The sequence below is a fragment of the Coregonus clupeaformis genome, chromosome 11, assembly GCF_020615455.1.
Source record: "Coregonus clupeaformis isolate EN_2021a chromosome 11, ASM2061545v1, whole genome shotgun sequence".
NCBI lineage: Eukaryota > Metazoa > Chordata > Actinopteri > Salmoniformes > Salmonidae > Coregonus > Coregonus clupeaformis.
In genome coordinates, this window is record NC_059202.1 from 37557808 (window position 1) to 37582217 (window position 24410).

General features: G+C 44.1%; 1 protein-coding gene across 2 annotated transcripts in view; it reads right to left on the minus strand.

Annotated features, from left to right (window-relative positions):
* Nucleotides 1-24410, minus strand: part of LOC121539578 (alpha-(1,6)-fucosyltransferase) — a 139690-nt gene that overhangs the window by 93675 nt on the left and 21605 nt on the right. Inside the window, exon 1 of one of the 2 annotated variants that reach the window (XM_045223548.1) lies at nt 23030-23052. The exons of the other annotated variant lie outside the window; for it this stretch is intronic. The gene's annotated coding sequence lies outside the window, so the exon portion shown is untranslated. Of the gene's footprint in view, nt 1-23029; nt 23053-24410 lie in introns of those variants that run through there. 2 annotated transcript variants of the gene reach the window in all.

Sequence of the window (24410 nt, forward strand, 5' to 3'; positions counted from 1 at the left end):
TGTGTGTGTGTGTGTGTGTGTGTGTGTGTGTGTGTGTGTGTGTGTGTACTCAGCTCCAGACCCTCCCTGGTTGCACATCCATCCCATAATCCATGGTGACGGCTGAGAGCAGTGACACTGTACTGCTGCCGTGGCGACAGGGCCAGGCCCAGGATGGATGGAAGCGTCAGATGTAATTGGAGCCCATTAAGCAAGGCTCTGTGACTAATGAATGATGCACACACACTGGCACGCACGCACACACACAAACACACATACGCAAGGCAAACACACACACACACGCACACCCACACAATCGCATGCAGGCAAACAGCAAAACACACACACACACAGCTCAAGGAATGCCGCAGCAGCCTGCTCTGAAATGACCGTAGCTGGATCTAGCCGCAGAGATTCATTTCAACATCCATTATGAGGAAAGTTGTTCTACGTTTACATCAAAAGGTTTCTATCTTACCAAACCACACCACTCTAAATTACTTTGCCGATCGATAATACACATTTTCTTTTCAACATGGCTTTTTTCCCTGAAAAACATGCAAGCTTCCAAAATGAAATCATCAGTTACCACAACTCCAATCTCCCCCAGAGCAGCGAGCGCTGCCGTATAATTCCCCGGCCTTACCTAGAAAAACAAAGGAATCTATAATGTAGGATCATTGAGGTCCAAGGGAATTGGGTAAGGCAGTCGAGACACGCACACACACACACACACCAGAACATATCAGATGAAGGAGAGCGACCAGAGATTCGTCTTTGTTTTATTAAAAGAGCCTCAGATGGAACAAACAAACAAACACACCTCGGCAACAGCCGGCTCAGCAGCACTGGTTTCAATATTTCAACAGAGAGCTTTAGCTGGAGGGGAGGCAGGAGAAATTGAGCTTTCTCAGAAATCAATCCTAATTATCCTGGCTTCAGAGACATCACATGTAACAGGCCAACCAATCAGCCCTCAGGATAGAAAACAGATAGATAAGCGGTCTACCTGTGGACTTCCTTGAGAGATGCAACAATCAACGCTTCGCTTAAATGTACATTCAGGTAATGAACTCTCTTCATCACTACCTCTAGACTAGAGGCAGGTACCAAAGAGGTACCTCTAGTCACATCTCTATCCCACTCTCCATGATTGGAATTCTGATTGGAAGGTCAAGTATCAAAACGGGTGATTATTTACTAGGTTTCTCATACCCAGATTAAGCCTACTGCAGGACTAAAAATAATCTCAATAGTCTGGGAAATCAGCCCTAGACGTATAGCAGCATAGATAGACTTCTCCACTAGGGGCATCCTTCGTTTTTTCTCCCAGCCTCTCTATATCCATGTATTTCTAGACAGGCCAACGCTCACAGACATGCTGCCAGGTCTACCACTCAGTAGTCCACCTGGAGCCACAGCAGACCATTCAATTAGATCTTTAATCCAGATCAAATAAACAAAGTGTGTGAGTGTGAAAAAGATACCATGCTCTTACAGCTGGGGGCTATTCATTCATTATCTTGTGTGTGAGCCATGTTGGATTACTTCCTTTATAGTGGTAGTCACCAGCCAACAATGTTCTGTGTGTCTAGGAGAGCCCAACTAAAGCATACTCCCATACAGAAGTCATCAAGCAGTGTGGTACTACTTGAATATTGTATTTTATTTTTTGTCATTTAGCAGACGCTCTTATCCAGAGCGACATACAGGAGCAACTAGGGTTAAGTGCCTTGCTCAAGGGCACATCGACAGATTTTTCACCTAGTCGGCTCGTGGATTAGAACCAGCGACCTTTCGGTTACTGGCACAACGCTCTTAACCACTAAGCTACCTGCCGCTTGTTGAGAAAGTCATAAAAAGTAGAAAGTCAGTGTAGAAAGTCAAGTCATACTGAAAGCAGATTATTACGAAAACACTGTACTGCACAGCAGTTACCAAATCCTCTGTAACTCTGGGGGGAGGTTCCTGAGGGGATTACCTTGACTCTCATTGGTCATCAGTGACAGGAAATGGTGAGGACAGGGTCAAGTGATCCAGCTTCAGAAACACAGCTGGGATGGCCTCTGTGACATGAGCTGCAGCTGGGGCTTAGCACCTCACAACAGTGTGAGTGTGTATGTCTCCATCCATGTAGGCTTACAGTACATGTATAATGTATGGGCCATGGTGCCAAGTCTTCTATATACCGCTGCAGTGTATCCCTCAGCTCAGAACTGTGCCGGTTATGCTGCAAACATGCATGCACGCACGCACAGACACACACACCTCTTTTCCCTTTGGGGAGAAAGGCACAGATGGATGTTTCTGGATGGATGATCCTCCGGGAGGGGTCAAAAGCAGCAGGGAGGGAAACGTTGGCAGGCAGGGCTGTGTGTGTGTCACTGCACCACCTCTCTCTCATCCCACCTCACCTCTCGCTCTCTCCCCAACCTCACCTCTGCTCTCCCCCTCTTCTCTGCCTCCTCTCTATGTTCTGTTCCTCTGAGGGTGGAGGGGAACAGACTAACACTAGTCTCGCACCCTCTCACCCTTTTATTCAGCCGAGGGGATATATGGGTGGTTTTACCTACCAAAAGGCTGAGGGAGAGGGGGACGATAGAGGAAGGAAAGGGAGGAGGGATATGTGTTTGAAGCAACGGTTCCGTATTCCAGTTTGGGGAAGCGATCCCCTGCGGTGTGGCTGCCTGCCGGTAGATAGAGAGACAGATAGATGTACTTCTCTAAAAGGAGATGCGCACGTTTCAAGTCAGGAAGCACATTGTTCAAAAGAAAAAGGAAGTGCTAGGAGAAGTATCATGTTAGAGAGAAAATAGTATCCAACCACAAAGACAACGACTTATTACCAGCCAGTACAACAGACGACGTTCTCTGAAAGTTACACTCACACCGCACACTAACACAAGCACATATTTAGCCTACATACACATAAAGATAGCGCCTGCCAGCAAAATAAAACTATTTCACACTAACACGGTCGTCACTAGTTACCACAGCCACAAAGTCATAATTATGACTAAACCCAGCTATTTCTACAATTTATCTTCTTAAAATCAGCCTAACCTTAATCTTAACCCTAACCTTAACCACACTGCTAACCTTATGCCTAACTCTCACCTTTAATTAAAACCCTCAAACACGTTCACTCCCAATCACACACACTGTTGCCTTTACTCCCCAACCCAACCCAACCCAAGCACACTGACCCAAGCTAGAGCTAAGGAGAACAACACAACTGAGAATAAACCCTATAATGCATGTAATACAATACAAAGCAGAGCACTGGGCCTTTTTAAAAATACAACAATGCATGAATATTTCCATCTTCTTCCGTTTCCTCTGACTAAATAGAATGATAAGCAGAGCTCTGTGTCCCCCCAGAGGCCAGCAGGATGAGTACAACCAGAGAGGAGAGCTGGAGCCCTTTCCTGGAATCTTAATACAGTACATTTATGCTAATAGAACTGCAAGTCTTCATGCAGTATGATTATAGGTTAGTCTTCAAAGCCACTGGGACCCTGGTCTTCAGCTCTGTAAAAGAGCATGGGGATTGTAAACACACATTGCACACATACATGCACGCACATGCGGTGTTTCCCCTAGGAGTTTTTTCAGCAGTGGCTAAGGTAGTGGCGGGTTGATTGTATAACGACTATGAGAAGGTCACTTCTGGTGACATTTTAATAGGACATTCTTGCTCTACCCCAGGGGTGTCAAACTCATTTTTTATTATTTAATTGATGTCAAAATAAGCAAAACATAGTCCTCTTTTGCCATTTTCGATACTCTTTGACTGTCTAGCTTTCGTTTCAATGACTGTTAGCAAGCAGGACATAAAATGAAGGAAGGCCCTAAAAATTGTCAAAGACTCCAGTCACCCAAGTCATAGACTGTTCTCTCTGCTACTGCACAGCAAGCGGTACCGGAGCACCAAGTCTAGGTCCAAAAGGCTCCTTAACAGCTTCTACCCCCAAGCCATAAGACTGCTGAACAATTAATCAAATGGCCACCCGGACTATTGATATTGGCATAGTCACTTTACCCCTACCTACATGTACAAATTACCTCGACCAAACCTGTACCCCCGCACATTGACTCGGTACCGGTACCCCCTGCATATAGCCTCATTATTGTTATTTTATTGTGTTACTTTTTATTAAATGTTTTACTTTAGTTTATTTAGTAAATATTTTCTTACATTTACGTCATTTAGCAGACGCTCTTATCCAGAGCAACTTACAGTTAGTGAATACATATATATATATATATATATATTTTTTATACTGGCCCCCCGTGGGAAACGAACCCACAACCCTGGCGTTGCAAACGCCATGCTCTATCAACTGAGCTACATCCCTGCCGGCCATTCCCTCCCCTACCCTGGACGACGCTGGGCCAATTGTGCGCCGCCCATGAGTCTCCCGGTCGCGGCCGGCTGCGACAGAGCCTGGATTCGAACCAGGATCTCTAGTGGCACAGTTAGCACTGCGATGCGGCGCCTTAGACCACTGCGCCACTCAGGAGATTCTTGAACTGCATTGTTGGTTAAGTTCTTGTAAGTAAGCATTTCACGGTAAGGTCTACATCTGTTGTATTCGGCGCATGTGACAAATCAAATTTGATTAGATTTGACAGAGTGAAGAGACTATAAATGTCGGTCCATTTTAATTTTGACATAGTTTTGATTAAGTTTTAGTTATTTCAATGTCGATTGAGATCGTTTTTGTGTGTGTGTGGTGGCAACGATTTCATTGGCGGCAATGAATACAGTGAGGGAAAAAAGTATTTGATCCCCTGCTGATTTTGTACGTTTGCCCACTGACAAAGAAATGATCAGTCTATAACTTTAATGGTAGGTTTATTTGAACAGTGAGAGACAGAATAACAACAAAAAAATCCAGAAAAACACATGTCAAAAATGTTATAAATTGATTTGCATTTTAATGAGGGAAATAAGAATTTGACCCCCTCTCAATCAGAAAGATTTCTGGCTCCCAGGTGTCTTTTATACAGGTAACGAGCTGAGATTAGGAGCACACTCTTAAAGGGAGTGCTCCTAATCTCAGCTTGTTACCTGTATAAAAGACACCTGTCCACAGAAGCAATCAATCAATCAGATTCCAAACTCTCCACCATGGCCAAGACCAAAGAGCTCTCCAAGGATGTCAGGGACAAGATTGTAGACCTACACAAGGCTGGAATGGGCTACAAGACCATCGCCAAGCAGCTTGGTGAGAAGGTGACAACAGTTGGTGCGATTATTCGCAAATGGAAGAAACACAAAAGACTCGGCCTGGGGCTCCATGCAACATCTCACCTCGTGGAGTTGCAATGATAATGAGAACGGTGAGGAATCAGCCCAGAACTACACGGAAGGATCTTGTCAATGATCTCAAGGCAGCTGGGACCATAGTCACCAAGAAAACAATTGGTAACACACTACGCCATGAAGGACTGAAATCCTGCAGCGCCCGCAAGGTCCCCCTGCTCAAGAAAGCACATATACAGGCCCGTCTGAAGTTAGCCAATGATTCAGAGGAGAACTGGGTGAAAGTGTTGTGGTCAGATGAGACCAAAATCGAGCTCTTTGGCATCTCAACTCGCCGTGTTTGGAGGAGGAGGAATGCTGCCTATGACCCCAAGAACACCATCCCCACCGTCAAACATGGAGGTGGAAACATTATGCTTTGGGGGGGTTTTTCTGCTAAGGGGACAGGACAACTTCACTGCATCAAAGGGACGATGGACGGCGCCATGTACCGTCAAATCTTGGGTGAGAACCTCCTTCCCTCAGCCAGGGCATTGAAAATGGGTCGTGGATGGGTATTCCAGCATGACAATGACCCAAAACACACGGCCAAGGCAACAAAGGAGTGGCTCAAGAAGAAGCACTTTAAGGTCCTGGAGTGGCCTAGCCAGTCTCCAGACCTTAATCCCATAGAAAATCTGTGGAGGGAGCTAAAGGTTCGAGTTGCCAAACGTCAGCCTCAAAACCTTAATGACTTGGAGAAGATCTGCAAAGAGGAGTGGGACAAAATCCCTCCTGAGATGTGTGCAAACCTTGTGGCCAACTACAAGAAACTTCTGACCTCTGTGATTGCCAACAAGGGTTTTGCCACTAAGTACTAAGTCATGTTTTGCAGAGGGGTCAAATACTTATTTCCCTCATTAAAATGCAAATCAATTTATAACATTATTGACATGCGTTTTTCTGGATTTTTTTGTTGTTATTCTGTCTCTCACTGTTCAAATAAACCTACCATTAAAATTATAGACTGATCATGTCTTTGTCAGTGGGCAAACTTACAAAATCAGCAGGGGATCAAATACTTTTTTCCCTCACTGTATAGGGGAAAAACTGGCACACGCATGCGTGGGTGCATAAACACACACACACACACACACGCATGTATGCATGCAAAAAAACACATGTCAATCCACTGTAATTTATAGCAGCTTCCTTTAGTTAACAACACACGTTGAGGTACACTCACAGTTCACACACAGAAAGAAAGCAGCTAATGTTCCTGTCAACTCCAGTCATCAATGTAAAGTTTATGTAAAGCGATGACCTAATTTGAATAGGACTTCCAGTTACTTGTAATTCAATGAGATAAAGTAGCCTCCCTAATTTAAAAAACGGCAACATTCGTGGTTTGAGGACAGATATGCCCTTGGGACTGAATAACATGGAGAGAGATGAGAGAGGAGGAAGAGAGAGACGGGAGAGAGAGGGAGCGGTAATAATATACTAAAAAGAAAATAGTCCACTGATGCAAGCTGGCCTTTTACTATGGGGACAAGGACTTGTTGTACATTAACGCTCCCTTAATAATACACTAAAAAGAAACCAATCCCATGTCACAACAGTATGTTAGCCAGTGCAAATAACAGCCATCTATTATTAGTAACACTGTAAAAACAGCTAAAACATTTGAATGAGAAATAGAAAGCAAGCAGCTCTGTCTCGTAACACTGGAACCTGGAACAGATGCCTCTATTGTCTCATCAGCTCCAGAATATGCAGGAGAGTGGCAGAGCGAGAGACGAATGCACGCACGCGCTTGCACACAAACGCACACAATCGACACAGAGTGGCAGAGTGAGAGAGGAGCCAATATGGCACTGTGATACTGTGACCAAAAGCGTTGCCCGTCTACCATGCTAGATATCCCCTCTGGTACCAATCTGCTAGCATAACAGTGCCTGTCCTAGCCAACAGGATTAGCTAGCACCATAATAACTACAAGTGGCGAACCATGACTATAGGACCTAGGCCTTCAGAGGGACCAAAAGTCTTCCAATACGTTGTATCAAACAAAAAAATCAAGAAAATAACAGAAGACATAGCATCACTTAATGCGCCCCACATTATATCTTCTGTAGTCAGACCATTCTAGTTCTAGTGAAGGAGGAGCAATGCTTTTTGACGACATTATGAATGAATCAAACAGGCCTGGCCGCGCGTCGGGCTGCCGCACACATAAAGACAGAACCGGCATGGACAAAACATGACACAGCATAAACTAACGCACAGTTTACACAATTTAAGGTAGCCAACACCACTATCACACTATCACCAATAGCGACAACAACAGTGTCACATTTAAAGGTGACAGGCTCATGGTGGTGAAAGGACAGCGACCGTAATACCTGTGCACTCCATGGCGCTGAAGGAGAGACAATTCTGGTCAAACACATAGACACGGCTGACAGACAAGAGACAGCATTCACACACAGCATCAAATAATGTTAAAGAATAAGCAGCCCATTCACTCCAGTAGGCCCCACGAAATCATACTAATAAAAAAGCACAACCATTTCATGTCCAAAATGAAATTAACAAACCAGCTATTACTTCCCATTGCAAATATATGTGACCGACGGGCTCAATTCGGTCTTATGTAGCAAAATTTGAAATTGTGTTTATTACATTGGATAAAAGTAGAGAATCAGAGCTAGAAAATGGTATATCCTAAACTGCAGTTGAGGAACAATGGGAAAGTAATTCTGCTTTGAAAGTTGATAAACTTGTAACCCCACTTTTGAGAAAATGGCCCTTGAATGTTTTGGTACACCTACTGGAGAGCTCTTCCTTGTCTACACCCATTCAGCATTGTTCACACCCTCTTAAGCCTTAGTCCCACCCATCTCTTTAAGGATTCACATGTGAGGCCATGTGCTATACAGAGTGAGTACGGTAGTGTACTAAACAACCAAAGATTTCAAGACTAAAGGCTGGTTTATACTACATGTCGGTAGACAGTTGTCGCAGTAACATCACGAACATTCTATTGTCGTCCGACATCACACTTGTCGTTGTTGTTTTGAAAAATTATAAACACAAAAACGGCGCGTGTGCGGTTGTGAGTGTGACGAAATAAAAGCAGGGCATTCTACCGGATAATTTCTTAACTTGGGCACTGTCTCGTTGGCCTAACGTTATATCCTAATTTGACTTTGGTGCAGGTCATGTTGTTCTTCACATTACCGTCTCTGGTAAACACACACTATATCAAATAAAATCAACATTTATTTGTCACATGCACAGGATACAGAAGGTGTAAACGGTACAGTGAAATGGTTACTTGCATAGTGGAGTCTTTTGTTTAGACATGTAGCTAGCTAGCTAAACAAATAACCATAATCCCAACTCATAACGTTACTACCCTGCATGTATCTACAGGTAGATAAAGCTAACCAACTAGGTTCAATGTTAGCTAGCTAGCTAACATTAGGCTATAACTAGCAATGCAAATGCCTCTGAGATATGAATAATATTACTACACAGATCATACACGTAACCTTAGCTAGCGTGCCAGCCAGCTAACTTTAGCTAGCTAGTTAACAGTACGCTTTAATTTGCAATGAAAATGACTTTCTGACAAAATTTGAAACGTATAATATCTGAAAATGTAGCTAGCTAGACTCTTACCCGTAAACATGAATGAATGCTTCTCCCTCTCCTAATTTCCTGAAACGGGTCACATATTTGATCACGTTCATCACAATAATCAGTGATCTAAAGTTTAAATGCAACAATGTTTCACAGTCATTATTTTCAAAGAGATAGCTAACAGCAAGCGAGCTGCAACAAAAAATAGTGCCACTCACCAGATGATTATTTGTAAACAAAGTTTGAAAGTTAATCTTGAAAAGGGTGATGCTAATAAATTAGCAATAACAACTACCTTGAAGTTGATAACAGCTGCTGCAGCCGCCATCGCCATTGTCACACTACTACAACACAAGCTAGCTAATATTGTCACACTACTAAACACAAGCTAGCTAACGTTGCTTTGCGTTACTGTGGGAAAACTACTGCATTCCCTCTTGTGCTCTCAGTAGTGAAGTTAAAATGTCACTCCAACATGCTGCTCTAATACAGTTGAATGGCAGAGGCCTTCTGTCCAACTTCTGAAGGCATTGGATAATATTTTCTAGTCAATATTAACCTTTCTCTTTCCAACACAAACTGAAGAGATGAAATCTGAAAAGTATTACAATTATTGTAAAAATGAAATAGAAATTAAAATGAAATGTACCAAGCATAATAGTCCCCTCCTGGCTAACAAGATTAGCATAGCATCATACTAGCCTAGCCCGCTGAGCTACAGCACCAGATACTCATCACGGTCAATACGTTGTTTTTGTATTTTTTTGTGGGTGTTTGTGTGTGTGTGTGTGTGTGTGTGTGTGGGGGGTCTTAACGTGTGGGTGTGTGCGCACAAGTGTGTGTGTATCTACAGTGCATTCAGAAAGTATTCAGACCCCTTGACCTTTTCCACATTTTGTTACATTACAGCCATATTCTAAAAGGGATAAATTGTTTTTTTCCCCTCATCAATACCTCATAATGCAAAGCAAAAACAGGTTTTTAGATATTCAGACGCTTTACTCAGTACTTTGTTGAAGCACCTTTGGCAGCGATGACAGCCTCAAGTCTTCTTGGGTATTACGCTACAAGCTTCCTGTATTTGGGGAGTTGCTCCCATTCTTCTCTGCAGATCCTCTCAAGCTCTGTCAGGTTGGATGGGGAGCGTCGCTGCACAGCTATTTTCAGGTCTCTCCAGAGATGTTCGATCGGGTTCCAGTCTGGGCTCTGGCTGGACACTCAAGGACATTCAGAGACTTGTCCTGAAGCCACTCCTGCATTTTCTTGGCTGTATGCTTAGGGTCATTGTTCTGTTGGGAGGTGAACCTTCGACCCAGTCAGAGATCCTCAGAGCTCTGGAGCAGGTTTTCATCAAGGACCTCTATGTACTTTGCTCCGTTCATCTCTCCCTCGATCCTGACTAGTCTCCCAGTCCCTGCCGCTGAAAAACATCCCCACAGCATGATGCTTCCACCACCATGCTTCACCGTAGGGATGCTTGGCATTCAGGCCAAGGAGTTTAATCTTGGTTTCATCAGACCAGAGAATCTTGTTTCTCATGGTCTGAGAGTCCTTTAGATGCCTTTTGGAAAACTCTGAGCGGTCTGTCATGTGCCTTTTACTGAGGAGAGGCTTCCGTCTGGCCACTCTACCATAAAGGCCTGATTGGTGGAGTGCTGCAGAGATGGTTGTCCTTCTGGAAGGTTCTCCCATCTCCACAGAGGAACTATAGAGCTCTGTCAGAGTGACCATCAGGTTTTGTTCACCTCCCTGACCAAGGCCCTTCTCCCCCGATTGCTCAGTTTGGCAGAGCGGCCAGCTCTAGGAAGAGTCTTAGTGGTTCCAAACGTCTTCCATTTAAGAACGATGGAGTCCACTGTGTTCCTGGGGACCTTCAATGCTGCAGAAATGTTTTGGTACCTTTCCCCAGATCTGTGCCTCGACACATTCCTGTCTCTGAGCTCTACGGACAATTCCTTCGACCTCATGGCTTGGTTTTTGCTCTGACATGCACTGTCAACTGTGGGACCTTATATAGACAGGTGTGTGCCTTTCCAAATCATGTCCAATCAATTGAATTTACCACAGGTGGACTCCAATCAATTTGTAGAAACATCTCAAGGATGATCAATGGAAACAGGATGCACCTGAGCTCAACTGCGAGTCTCATAGCAAAGGGTCTGAATACGTATGTAAATAAGGTATTTCAGTTTTTTTATATTTAATAAATTTGCAAACATTTCTAAAAACCTGTTTACACTTTGTCAATATGGGGTATTGTGTGTAGATTGATGAGGATTTTTATTTATTTAATCCATTTTTAGAATAAGGCTGTAACGTAACAAAATGTGGGAAAGGGGAAGGGGTCTGAATACTTTCCGAATGCACTGTATGTGTGTGTGTGTGTGTGTGTGTGTGCTGTGTATCAACAAGGGTTTTTGCATGACAGATGGTTCTCATTGGCTTCTGGGCAGAGAAAGCAGCAACCCAGCGACTTGGAAACTCTCATTGATTTGAAGGCAATTCCTCTCCTATTAAGAAGACAAGAGTGTTTTTGCCAGAGATGCTTTAGATTAGCTGAGTGGAGCGCTGAGTGGAGCAGAGCTGTGGAAGCTGGCAGACAGACAGGTTCTGTGTGTGTGTGTTTGTATATGAGTGTGTGTGTGTGTGTGCCAGGGTAGAGGATCAGTGTGGGATCACAGTAAAGCCCTCATGGCCACACCATGCCACCAACGTGCCACCACCGTGCCATCCACAACTCATCAGTACACTACCCCCTGTGCCAGGAGACCTCTCTCTCTCTCTCTCTCTCTCTCTCTCTCTTTATCCCTCCCTATCTGTTTCTCCCCCTGTCTCTCTGATTCTCACTCTCTATTTCTCTCTCCGTCTTTGTCATCTCTCGCCCTCCCTCACTTCCGCCTGCTCTCTTAGTACTTCTCTCTTCTTTCTTTCTCTCTCTCTCTCTCCTTCAAGGAGGGCGTCTTCACTCTGTTACGTTCGAGGAGGATTTAAACCCACAGTACACTCGGTTAAACCCTCCACTCTCTAACCCTCTACTAACAAGATCTGGCTACACCTCCTCTACACAGTCTGTGAGGCAGACAACACAAAACAACAACTATTACTGCTAACAAAAGAGGAAATGTAAGAGAAGATATCATTCTTGGCCCAGTATAGCAGATACCAACAACAATACATCTATAATATGGCTCTAGTCGATACTACTGAAATGTTCAGGAGGACAGAAATGAAGGAACACCTCAAATTTAATGTTCCAAAAACGTGCTGAGGAGAGGGAACAACAAATGGAGGGAAAGAAAGCGAATGATGAAGGAGAGAAAAACAAAACCCAGAGAAGAGAGAAACCAAGTGAGGAATGGCAGAGGAGTAGTGCAACACCAGGAGTATCTGATAGCAATCTGATCCAGTGATGAGGGCAACATTGTGAAATGGAAACGTTTTCATGAGGATTTTCATTTTCCAGAAAAAAATGACGGACAAGGTACTACGCAAGACAGGCAGGAGGCAGGCACGCACGCGGGGGTAGAAAATGAAAGTACAGAGGCCTGTTTATTGACTTTCATGAATTCTATTTGATCTTGGCGTATTTGAGTGTTTGTGTGTGTATGTGTGTGTGTGAACTTGACATAGTTGTGAGAGAGAAGGGGGGAAGGCTCTTGTTTACTGCCTGTACTGGGGGTGTACAGGGGGTGTACTGGGGGTGGGCAGCGTAACTATGGTAAACAGGACAAGGAATACAGGCGTTAGTTCAACAGCTGAGAGGGACATGGCATCCAATTACTGGGCTTCTCTTTCTTTCTCTCTCTCTCGAAACCAACACAGAGCATGTAGGCAGTTTGGGAGAACAAGAAATAAGGGGATCCATTCAGATAAATATTAACTCTGACTTCATATGAAAACATAAAACGCTGTGTACGAGCCTTTGCACAACTATGTCTGACTGGGGGACCACTACAAAAAAAGGATGAAAATTTATGAACTCACTACTACTGTAAGTCGCTCTGGATAAGACTAAATGACTAAAATGTAAATGTAACAATGTTGTTGCAACAGGCATAGCTAATACAATAGCTAACTACAGCATCCATGCGTCTCACAGGCGTATAGTACAGTATTAGGGGTTCATTCCCCTGAACAGGACCATTTCCATGGTCACAGAGTTGTGATGTTGCGATATAGACATTCAGGGTGTTCGCTGACCGAAGCATAATTTATTCGAACAGCACTGCAGTCCCCTCCCTCCCTTTCATAAGACAGACAGACAGACAGACAGACAGTTGAAGCCCTAAGGCCACTTCTCTCCACCACAACCCTGAAATGCCATTTCCATGTATTAAAAGTCTTTAAAATGCATATTGCCCACTATACTCAGCACTCTCAATGGAGCCTCTGATCAACATTAATCAGCTGTGCAAATCATTAGCTGCAAATGCTGAAAACCACACGCATCACAGGCTCATTGACAAAAGCCTCACAGAGCCCCTCTCCTCCTCCTCGTCTTCCTCCTCCCTCTGCTTCTCCTCTCTGCCTTCTTTCTTCTTTAACTCCTCAAAATCCTCCCTCCGTCCTCCTTTTCCTGCTTTCTCAGTTCAACTGCCTTACCTCACTGGTGTGCCTCAATGGGCCACCATATCACTTGGATGTTTTCTGTCAACTGTATGTTTCCATCGGCAATGATTGGTAACACCCCAGTGGCGCTCAGTCCCTCTAAGGTCACCATAGCAGCTGTAACTATAAACCAGCAAACTGACAAACATCTCAGGTTACTTAAGCTAAAGCTCAGAGCTCTGAGGTCCATATCTTGTTATTATAGTGTTGTTACTGTACTGGTCTGTTCACTGGGCTTTGTTTCAACAAGCAACATGTGCTGATGATGATTTCTGCTGCTACACTCATTCCTTAGGGTCGTATTCATCACTAGGCACCAAACGGAAGAAAACAAACTCAAACAGGGAGGGACTACCTGAACCTACCTTTTCTTTGTCGTTGGAAATTGTTTTATCACGTTTTGCATTAATAAATATGACCCAGTTATCTAAGAAAACTGCATGTGATGTCAACATCAGATTATTGTATGACTGTGAGTCATCACTATAACCCCTGTCTCTTATCTGCACTAGGATATCTATCTGTGCATTAGGTAAACATCATAAAATAAAATAAAACATTATTTCACCTTTATTTAACCAGGTAAGCCAGTTGAGAACAAGTTCTCATTTACAACTGCGACCTGGCCAAGATAAAGCAAAGCAGTGCGGTAAAAACAACAACAACACAGAGTTACATATGGAATAAACAAAAACGTACAGTCGATAAAGCAATAGAAAATAGAAAATCTATATACAGTGTGTGCAAATGTAGTAAGTTATGGAGGTAAGGCAATAAATAGGCCAGAGTGCAAAATAATTACAATTTAGTATTAACACTGGAGAGATAGATGTGCAGAAGATGATGTGCAAATATAGATACTGGGGTGCAAATGACAAAAACAAATAACAATGTAAATAACAATATGGGGATGAGGTAGTTGGGTGGGCTAATTACAGATGGGCTGTGTACAGGTACAGTGATCGGTAAGCTGCTCTGACAACTGATGCTTAAAGTTAATGAGGGAGATAAGTGGCTCCAGCTTCAGAGATTTTTGTAGTTTGTTCCAGTCATTTGCAGCAGAGAACTGGAAGGAATGGCGGCCAAAGGAGGTGTTGGCTTTGGGGATGACCAGTGAGATATACCTGCTGGAGCGCATACTACGGGTGGGTGTTGCTATGGTGACCAATGAGCTAAGATAAGGCAGGGATTTGCCTAGCAGTTATTTATAGATGACCTGGAGCCAGTGGGTTTGGCGACGAATATGTAGTGAGGGCCAGCCAACGAGAGCGTACAGGTCACAATGGTGGGTAGTATATGGGGCTTTGGTGACAAAACGGATGGCACTTTGATAGACTACATCCAATTTGCTGAGTTGAGTGTTGGAAGCTATTTTGTAAATGACATCGCAGAAGTCAAGGATCGGTAGGATAGTCCGTTTTACGAGGGCATGTTTAGCAGCATGAGTGAAGGAGGCTTTGTTGCGAAACAGGAAGCCGATTCTAGATTTAACTTTGGATTGGAGATGCTTAATGTGAGTCTGGAAGGAGAGTTTACGGTCTAACCAGACACCTAGGTATTTGTAGTTGTCCACATATTCTAAGTCAGACCCGCCGAGAGTAGTGATTCTAGTCGGGAAGGCGGGTGCAAGCAGCGTTCCATTGAAGAGCATGCATGTAGTTTTACTAGCGTTTAAGAGCAGTTGGAGACCAAAGAAGGAGTGTTGTATGGCATTGAAGCTCGTTTGGAGGTTTGTTAACACAGTGTCCAATGAAGGGCCAGATGTATACAAAATGGTGTCGTCTGCATCTAGAGGTGGATCTGAGAGTCACCAGCAGCAAGAGCGACATCATTGATATACACAGAGAATAAAGTCGGCCCGAGAATTGAACCCTGTGGCACCCCCATAGAGACTGCCAGAGGGCCAGACAACAGGCCCTCCGATTTGACACATTGAACTCTATCTGAAAAGTAGTTGGTGAACCAGGCGAGGCAGTCAGTTGAGAAACCAAGGCTATTTAGTCTGCCAATAAGAATGCGGTGATTGACAGAGTCAAAAGCCTTGGCCAGGTCGATGAAGACGGCTGCACAGTACTGTCTTTTATCAATCGCGGTTATTATATCGTTTAGGACCGTGAGCGTGGCTGAGGTGCACCCATGACCAGCTCAGAAACCAGATTGCATAGCGGAGAAGGTACGGTGGGATTCGAAGTGGTCGGTGATCTGTTTGTTAACTTGGCCTTCAAATACTTTCGAAAGGCAGGGTAGGATGAATATAGGTCTGTAACAGTTTTGATCTAGAGTGTCACCCCCTTTGAAGATGGGGATGACCGCGGCATTTTTCCAATCTCTGGGGATCTCAGACGATACGAAAGAGAGGTTGAACAGGCTAGTAATAGGGGTTGCAACAATTTCGGCGGCTAATTTTAGAAAGAAAGGGTCCAGATTGTCTAGCACAGCTGATTTGTAGGGGTCCAGATTTTGCAGCTCTTTCAGGACTTCAGCTATCTGAATTTGGGTGAAGGAGAAGCGGGGGTGGGGGGGGCATGACCAGCCGTAGCAAAATGCTTATTGAAATTCTCGATTATCGTAGATTTATCGGTGCTGACAGTTTTTCCTAGCCTCAGTGCAGTGGGTAGCTGGGAGGAGGTGCTTTTATTCTCCATGGACTTTACAGTGTCCCAAAACCTTTTGGAGTTAGTGCTACAGGATGCAAATTTATGTTGGAAAAAGCTAGCCTTTGCTTTCCTTACTGATTGTGTTTATTGGTTCTTGACTTCCCTGAAAAGTTGCATATCGCGGGGGCTGTTCGATGCTAATGCAGTACGCCACAGGATGTTTATGTGCTGGTCAAGGGCAGTCAAGTCTGGGGTGAACCAGGGGCTACATCTGTTCTTAGTTCTGAATATTTTGAATGGGGAATGCTTATTTAAGATGGAGAGGAAAGCACTTTTGAAGAACATCCACGCATCCTCTACTGATGGAATGAGGTCAATATCCATCCAGGATACCAGGTCAATTAGAAAGGCCTGCTTGCTGAAGTGTTTTAAGGAGCATTTGACAGTGATGATGGGTGGTCGTTTGACCGCGGACCCATTACGGACGCAGGCAATGAGGCAGTGATCGCTGAGATCCTGGTTGAAGACAGCGGAGGTGTATTTAGAGGGTAAATTAGTCAGGATGATATCAATGAGGGTGCCCATGTTTACGGATTTAGGGTTGTACCTGGTAGGTTCCTTGATAATTTGTGTGAGATTGAGGACATCTAGTTTAGATTGTAGGACGGCCGAGGTGTTACGCATATCCCAGTTTAGGTCACCAAGCAGTACGAACTCTGAGGATAGATGGGGGGCAATCAATTCACATATGGTGTCCAGGGCACACTTGGGGGCTAAGGTGGGTCTGTAGCAAGCGGCAACAGTGAGAGACTTATTTCTGGAAAGGTGTATTTTTAGAAGTAGAAGCTCAAACTGTTTGGGCACAGACCTGGATAGTGTGATAGAGCTCTGCAGGCTATCTCTACAGTAGATTGCAACTCCGCCCCCTTTGGCAGTTCTATCTAGATGGAAAATGTTGTAGTTTGGGATGGACATTTCTGAATTTTTGGTGACCTTCCTAAGCCAGGATTCAGACACTGCTAGAACATCAGGGTTGGCAGAGTGTGGTAACGCAGTGAATAACTAAAACTTGGGGAGGAGGCTTCTGATGTTAACATGCAAGAAACCAAGGCTTTTACGGTTACAGAAGTCAACAAATGATAGCGCCTGGGGAGTAGGAGTGATACTGGGGGCTGCAGGGCCTGGGTTAACCTCTACATCACCAGAGGAACAGAGGAGGAATATAATAAGGATACGGCTAAAGGCTTTAAGAACTGGTCTTCTAGTGCGTTGGGTACAGAGAATAAACGGGGCAGATTTCCGGGCGTTGTAGAATAGATTCAGGGCATTATGTACAGACAAGGATACGGAAGGATATGAGTACAGTGGAGGTACACCTAAGCATTGGGTAACGATGAAAGAGATAGCATCACTGGAGGTACCGATTGAGCCGGTCTCCGCGTGTATGGGGGGTGGGACAAAGAAGCTATCTGAGGAAGGTTGAGCGGGACTGGAGGCTTTACAGTGAAATAGTACAATAACAACTAACCTGTTGCATAGTGCAGGGACTCCAGAGAGGCTCACAGAGGTCCACCAAGCCCACACGGACCCATTGGGCACACACTGGTTAAATCAACATTTTTTCCATGTTTTTTACATTGAACCAACGTGGAATAGACATTGAATTGATGTCTGTACCCAGTGGGGAGTCACTGAGAGTGTGTAAATTCACCAGGTTCAACCCCTCCCTCCTCATCCTTTCTCCCTTCTTTTCTTTAGCCTCAAACAGCACCACAACATGAACCGTCTGCCTGGCTATGACTATGTTAAGCAGACTACTGAAGATACATTGTCTTACTATTAGCCTTAATCCTAATTAAGACCATGCCAATTCCATAATGAAGACTATAGTGGGGCTTTATGGTTATTAGGATTAAGACTCTAAAAAACAAAGTCATCATCAAGACTCTGATCAGATAATCTGAGAGAGCAGACGAGTAGGCTAGTTCCTGTCCCCTGTATCCTGTATCTCTGCTTAGGAACGAATCCTGTCGACTCCTGTCCCCTGTAATAATAATAATTAGGTGGGTGCTTATATTTGACATATTTCATACATAGTGTGTATGATACGCATGTGTGAATTGGAAATGTGTTTTTTGCATATCCCAACGCCCCATGAGACACCCTCGGTGAGTGTGTATCTGTGTGTGTGTGTGTGTGTGTGCACGTGTTTTTGGTTTGAGTAAAACAAGGAAAATTCGGACAAGTGGGGACATTTCTCCGGTCCCCACAAGGAAAAAGGCTATTTTAGGGTTAGGTTTAGGGTTAGGGTTTTGGGGTTAAGGTTAGGGAAAAAAAGGTTTTGAATGGGAATCAATTGTTTGGTCCCCACAAGGATAGTAAAACAAACATATGTGTGTGTCCTATATCTTCTCTCCATAGGAGCAGCATGGGGGTAGAGAGGAATGTCTGAGCTCTGGTCAACATACTGCAATAACAATAGGATTCCTTCCACAACTCACAATGAGTTTTAGATAGGGGAGAGAGAGAGCGATAGAGGGGGAGGGAGAGAATGAGAGAGAATGAGAAAATTAGAGAAAGGAGGGGAGAGAGAGGGTGTAAAAGTGAAGAAAAAGTGCGAGAAAGAGAGAGACAGAGAGAGAGAGGGAGAGTGAGAGAGAGAAGAGAGCTAGAGAGAGTAGAATAGCACACATCACTAACCAAACAATTCATCAGCAGAGGAGTGGGGAGGGAGGGAGGGAGGGAGGGGGAGCTGGCTGGCTGTCTGTCTGGCTCTCTCCTCTGTCTCTGTCTTTTCAGCTGTCTCCCAGCCCAGTCCAAGCAGTACCTTACACTCTGAAACAGCTCAGGGAGGAGATAGTGGAGGGGGGGGCGAGGAAGGAGATGGGGGAGAAAAACAGTCCTGCCTGGTGACATATGGCTGCACAGCATTCACTTTCTCTGTCATTTCCTCTGCCTCTTCCTCTTACTGCCTCTGTCTTCGCTGACTCCTCTCTCCTCTGCCTCTACCTCTTCTATCATATCCTCTGCCTCTGCCTTAGCTTTCTACCTCTGGAAGGGATCAACACTCATCACTGTCTGACTGTCTCAACTCAGCATTACTGAAGGGAACAACAATTCATTTACCTCCTGAAGTATGGTTACAGACAGTGACACTACTGGAAACGTAATTTGCAGTAAATAAAATGAATCTGTCTGTACGGTGTATGGTAACGGTACATCGCCTTAGCACAGCCTCACTGTTGTGGTTGAGAGAGAGAGAGAGAGAGAAAGGGAGAGAGAGGGGGGAGGGGTGGAGAGAGAGAGACGTGTTTGTTTATAGAACAGGGTTATAATGTGGTGATTTCGATGACATAAAAATACACCACATTTGTAGTGGTTTGACCAAAATTGCTCTATTTCAGTAAAACAGCAGTCACAGCGGTGATAATGACAAATGGTTTTACTCATGGTGTTCCACTCAGTAGCTATAATTACAGCAGTAGTGCCTCTGGTCAAACTGAGGCCAGAGACTCCATTCAGTCAGTCAGCCAGTTAGTCAGCTAGTCAGTCAGCGAGCCAGACAGTATTTCATTCAGTCAGAACAGATTTTATTTAACCTTTAAATATCCTGGAAGTCCCATTGAGGTCAGGAGACTTTTACGAAGAAGACCTGGCCAACAGATAGATCCTGTAATATAGTGTAACCAATCCTTTAACCTGTTAATGATGGAGAAGGTAAAATAAGTTCAACTCCTTCTCTCACTTCAACACTATGAACATTTGCAGCCATCTGCTGTCAAACCTACTCCATCCCTCTCATCCCATGTTACTGAATCAGGTTTTCCAGAGGTCCTGGTTGGAGGATTACAGATTTCCTGCTTATTACTTCATGATTCCGGGAATCTTCCAAACAGGATTTCTGGAAAACCTGGGAATTTGGGGAAAGTTGCCGGAATACACATGGAAAGTGAACACGCATGGAAGGTGCGTCACAAAAGAGCATAAGAGCGTAAGATTGCTAACGAACTGTAAGCCACTTTAGATAACTAGCTAATCTTCTTCGCACCACTTTAGCTAACAAGCTAATCTTCTTGGCTAACTGTGGGGTGGAACAATTAGCTTATTTATAGTTAATTAGCAACTGCAAATCTCTATGCTAGCAAATGCGAGGCTGTCTCCAAAACTTCAAGGTGTCTCCAGAAATGTTGACTTTTTTATGTTTGTCAAAGCTTATTTTGCAACCCTATCCACTCTTAACCTTGTTCTTGTCATTGATGTTGGGGCGTGAGCCACCCTACCTGACGTAGTCCCGTGTAACTCAGTTGGTAGAGCATGGCGTTTGTAACGCCATGGTTGTGGGTTCGTTTCCCACGGGGGACCAGTATGAAAAAAATTATAATGTATGCACTAACTGTAAGTCGCTCTGGATAAGAGCATCTGCTAAATGACTAAAATGTAAATGTAAAATGTGACAGCGCCATCCTCCAGCAGGGCCTGGCTGCTTGCCAGGTAGCTAAGCTGAGGCACATGCCAGCGGGGACCACATGCACCTGGCCTTCTCTCTCACTTTTTCTCTCTTTCACACACACACATACACACCTGGCCATCAGCACAGTATAGTTACACTCATAAACAAATAAACAAGCCAGGTGACAAAAAAAAAATGGATTCAGATTTGGGTCAGTTTGGTTAAATGTGACTTGTTTCAGGAAGCTAGGCGTTTGTCGCACGTCACTACTTCATAGGAGAGGCATTTGAACGTAATTAAAAAAGATATATCAAAATGCGTTTTTTGAAGGGCCTCACGAGTGGCGCAGCAGTCTAAGGCACAGCATCGCAGTGCTTGAGGCATCACTACAGACCCGGGTTCGATCCCAGCAGCCGGCCGCGACCGGGAGACCCATGAGGCGGCGCACAATTGGCTCAGCGTCATCTGGGTTAGGGGAGGGTTTGGCCGGGATGTCCTTGTCCCATCGTGCCCTAGCGACTCCTTTTGGCGGGCCGGGCGCATGCACGCTGACTTCAGTCGCCAGTTGTACGGTGTTTCCTCCGACACATTGATGCTGCTGGCTTAAAGGGTTAAGTGAGCAGTGTATCAAGAAGCAGTGCGGCTTGGCATGATCGTGTTTCAGAGGATGCAAGGCTCTCGACCTTCGCCTCTCCTGAGTCCGTACGGGAGTTGCAGTGATCGGACAAGACTGTAACTACTAATTGGATATCACTAAAAAGGGGTAAAAAAAGAAAAACATGTTTTATTACAAAATTGAGGAGAAAAAAGGGGTAAAAAAAAAAAGAGGTGCCTTCTGGAACATGTGAACTTTCATGTGCCTTAATAACAAACGTGTATGCTATCTGTAAATACGAATAGAGTTGTTAAATTACGAGCCTAGTTGGTTTAGCCACGGAAAAACACAGGAACCTTTTTGCTAGCCATGATTGCCTGAGATAATGGTTGGGCTGGACATGCCCATAGATGAGTTCGGATTGGTCTGCCATGTAGCATGCTTCTGTCTATTACATGAGCTGCTCAGTATGTGTCCTTGCTCCCGCAGCTTTTTTGAAAGATATAACGTTAACCATGGAGTACTGCAAAAGTTTTGCTACTGCTCTCAACAACATTGATGCCCTGAATTTAGCAGGCGCTATTGACAAAGATCAGTGGGAAAAAGTTGTGATGGACTACTTTCTGCACATGGTCAGTGTGAACCAGAGTGACTTGACACAACGGGCCAAACAAGCGTTCATCCATGTATACTGGTAAGACGAGTCTAGCTACATTTTCAGATATTATGCGTTTCTAATTTTGTCAGAAAGTTGTTTTCATTGCAGGTTAAAGCGTACTGTTAGCTATCTAGCAAATGTTAGCTTGCTGGCTCGCTAGCTAACATTACGTGTATGATCTGTGTAGTAATATTATTTATATCTCAGAAAGCCATGTGCATTGATAGTTATAGCCTAATGTTAGCTAGCTAGCTAACATTGAAACTAGTTGGTTAGCTTTAGCTACCTGCAGATTCATACTACAGCATTTAATGTAAGGTGGCTAGCTATGACAATCCGTTTGTACTGTATGGGTTGGGATTATGGTTCAGTGTTTAGCTAGCCACTTCGCCAGATGATTACATGACGCATCAAGTTAGGTAGGTGTGTCTGGGGGTGATTACGGTCATCTATTGTCTTTCATAAACATGTGTACATGTCTAGACAATAGTGACCCATCCACTTAGCTAGATGTGGATGGGGGGTGGTTATAGAATTTATTTCACATGACCCATCAATTTAGACAAGTGTGTCTGGGTAAGCATAATCTAATAATTATAAAATATTTATACAATATTTTTATCTGGACACTTTCTATTTTTGATATTGCTACTAAGCAAATATGCAAGTAACTATTTCACTGTACCGTTTACACCTTCTGTATCATGTGCATGTGACAAATCAACTTTGATTTTATTTGATATAGTGTGTGTTTACCAGATGGTTATGTGAAGAACAACATGACCTGCACCAAAGTCAGATTAGAATATAGGCCAAGGACTAGATGAAGTGTATTTTTACTACTACTTTTTTCTACTACTTTCACCACTTTTAGTCTTTAAATCTTTGGTTGTTTACTACACTACCTTACTCACTCTGTTTAGCACATGGCCTCCAATGTGAATGCTTAAAGAGATGGGTGTGAACAATGCTGAATTGGTGTAGACAAAGCAGAGCTCTCCAGTAGGTGTACCAAAACATTGAAGGGCCATTTTCTCAAAAGTGGGAAAACAAATGTATCAACCTTTAAAGCAGAATTACTTTCCCATTGTTCCTCAACTGCAGTGTATGATATACCATGTTGTAGCTCTGAGTCTGTATTTTTATCCAATGTAAAAAACAACAAGGGACAAGCCTGAAAACCAAGACAACCCATGCTACTGTATATGTCTTAGGCACTGAACATCAGTAAATAAATTATATCTACCTGTCTCTGTAGCTGTGTTTGTAGCTGTCCAAAGGTGGTTGGCCAGACAGTAAAGACAGAGTGAGTGAGAGGACAGTGGAGAGAGAGCAGAGAAAGGGCAGAGAGTGGGAGGAAGAGTATTTTAGGACCAGTGGCTTGGCTTTCGCTCTGAGCGCAATGAGAGAGAGAAAGTGAAACCGAGAGAGCAATAGAAAGAGAGAGAGAACAAAACTGAGAGGTTGATTGAATGATACACTGTGTTTTATAACAATGATTGTGGGACTACGTCTGCACAACACAAATCAAATACAGGACACATAGAGACTCTTGAGTTGCCTGTAGAACTGCCTGAGCTTCCTGTGGGCTCTGACCCTTGTCTCCTCTCTTGCGGATCTCTGTCTCCTCACTCAAAGCTCTGAGAGCCACAGCCATCAGAAAAAGATGTAAGGGGCAGGCAGGCCGGCCCAGTCAAAGTCCAGAGCTCTGCAGCCTGCAGCACACAACCACCACAGTACAGTCCAGTCAGCTGGGGATATGTGGGATGGATGATGTACACATTCTCTACACAATGATGTTTAAAGGGAGTCAGAATCTCTACAAAAAATGTTTTGGGTGTGCGTCAACTTATGCCTTTTAAAGGGATAGTTCGACATTTTGGCACTTTTTTACTTACCCAGAGTCAGATGAACTCATGGATATAATTTGTCTCTGTGTCCAGTATGAAGGAAGTTAGAGGTAGCTTCTGGAGCCATTGCTGACTAGCGTTAGCACAATGACTGGAAGTCTACAGGAGAAGCTTGCATGCAGGCAGATACATAAAAATGGTTCATGTGACTCTGGGTAAGTAGAAAAAAGTGCTTAATTGCCAAAATGTTGAACTATCCCTTTAAGTGCAGCCACTCTGCTCAGCAAACAAAGTACAAAATTCTGATACAGTATGTTGTCAAACTGGGAGTGTGGGACCATTACACACTCATAGTAGACAGAGCATGTATAGAAGGCTACTGTGCTACTGTGCTGTGTGGGCAGGCTATGAATCAGTGCTGGTGAAATGAAATAAAAAAGTGTTCAATTATGTTATCAAACTGGGACGAGAGATTAGACTGAGCATGTACTATAGAGTTGGCTACAGTGCTACTGTACTGAAGGTGTATAGTTATCAAACTGGGACGAGAGATTGGACTGAGCATGTACTATAGAGTTGGCTACAGTGCTACTGTACTGAAGGTGTATAGCAGTCTACTGTACTACTGTGATGTAGGTGTAAGTGTCACGACTTCCACCGAGGCTGCCTCCCCTCCTTGTTCGGGCAGGTTTCGGCGTTCGTCATCACCGGCTTACTAGCTACTGCCGATCCAATTCTCATCACTCCACTTGTCATGTCTTGTCTTGTCAATTCCCC